Below are 2,077 nucleotides of genomic sequence, written 5' to 3' on the forward strand. Positions count from 1 at the left end.
CAGACATACACACACACACACACACACACACACACACATACACAGACAAACACAATAAACTCAGACACAAACAGACACACACAGACACAGACACAGACACACACACACACACACACACACACACACACAGGCGTACTGCAATAAGAGTCCGTCTCTTCTTCTACTTCTAGAATCTGAGTTCGTCCATATCCTCACATGTATCAGCACATGTGGTGGTGTACATACTGGAACAGTACATGGTGTGTGTGTGTGTGTGTGTGTGTGTGTGTATGTGTGTGTATGTGTGTGTGAGTGAAGCATGTTGGATCACAGTATGTACAGTATGTACAGCACGTGTCGCACCGTTTCAGCTGAGGTGTTATAATGTCTCATAGTTTTAAGGGTCAGTTCACGGAATAATTCATAAAAAGTAAAGTTGTTGTCAACTGTGCGCCGAGAGAAAAGAAAAAATACTTGTTTGTTTGTTTTTTTAGCAAAACAAAGAACATTTTCTTTTCTATTCCCTCTAAAGCTTATGTTATTATTTCATTTACTTATTTTTTTATATATTTTTTACAAACACACACACACACACACATACACACACCCCAGTGTAGTTATGTATTTTTCATTAGTTTTTAGTTTTGTTTACAGAGTGAGGTGGGAGGTGTGTTATCGTTACTATCTTAAACCGCTTTCACGTTGACACACACACACACACACACACACACACACCTTCTGCCTTCTGATATTATATTAGATATAGTTTTTTACAATCACATTGATACCGAAGGGGACATAAGGTATGCTGACAGGACAAAAGGATCAGACAAGAGACAAGGGACGCACAGACATAAAATACACAAGGTAACAAGGCAACGAGGTAACGAAGTAACAAGGTAACAAGGTGTCAAGGTAACGAAGTAACGAAGTAACAAGGTAACAAGGTGTCAAGGTAACAAGGTGTCAAGGTAACAAGGTAACGAGGTAATGAGGTAACGAGGTAATGAGACGCAGGTGACAGGAGGGCAGGGAGCAGGTGGAAAACATCAGGTAATCACAAGAGAGAGAAGACACAGGAAGTAGAACTAAAGGCAGGATGAGACTACAACCAGACCTCAAAATGGAACAGGAAACAGAACTTGGAGACACTCAGGGGGACACGAGACAGGACCAACAACACAAGACCGGGGAGGACACAAGACAGGACAACAGAACCAAAAAGGGGGAAAAGAACCCAAAACCACAACAGATTTATCATTACTGCCGGGTTAAATGTCCTAAACCGTCATTTTCCAGGAAACTAAAAATTAAAAAAGCTACTTTGGAAGCATTTTATTGAGATATTTACCAACAAAGTCAGATGAAATTGCATCTGCACAGTTTATATATTTGTACAACCCTCACATAGACGTGACCAATAGTCAATAGCCTTGATTTATGAAGAAAAAAACAAAAAAACATGGAGGTATGTTTCTGTCTGACAGCGTCTTACATTCAGGGAACAATTACACCTCTTTTTCCTGTAGTGAGCAGAGCAATGTACACTCTTTCTTACATAATCCTTCTCTCTCTTTCTCTCTCTCTCTCTCTCTCTCTCTCTCTCTCTCTCTCTCTCACATGTATAAACACGGAGGGAAGCGTCTGATTGGCTACGAGTTAGCAGATGTGTTCAGGTTGATCTCCAGACTCTCTGTTGCTATTTCATCACCACAAGCCGCATTCTGCTGTGCCCTGATCTTACACACACACACACACACACACACACACACACACACACACACACACACACACACACAGGAAACAGTGGGTTGTTAGAAAGCAGTGGCATCAACACTCATAGGTCCTTTTTACTTAAATAAAGAAATGCACCTTTAATGTTAGCATGGTTAGCATGGTTAGCATTACTTATGCCTCAGTCAGTGTATAATAAACTGGTCCTGGAAGCATTTCCTGCTTCAGCGTCTATTTTAAAATAAACGGGACCATAACATAACCATAAATCATAAATAGTAATATGTTGGGCTCTGACAGGAAACAGTTCGTGGAAACACTAAGATAGCATTTTGAACTAAAGATAACCCGCTTAATATTTATA

Source organism: Etheostoma cragini, chromosome 6 (genome assembly GCF_013103735.1).
Source record: "Etheostoma cragini isolate CJK2018 chromosome 6, CSU_Ecrag_1.0, whole genome shotgun sequence".
Taxonomy (NCBI): domain Eukaryota; kingdom Metazoa; phylum Chordata; class Actinopteri; order Perciformes; family Percidae; genus Etheostoma; species Etheostoma cragini.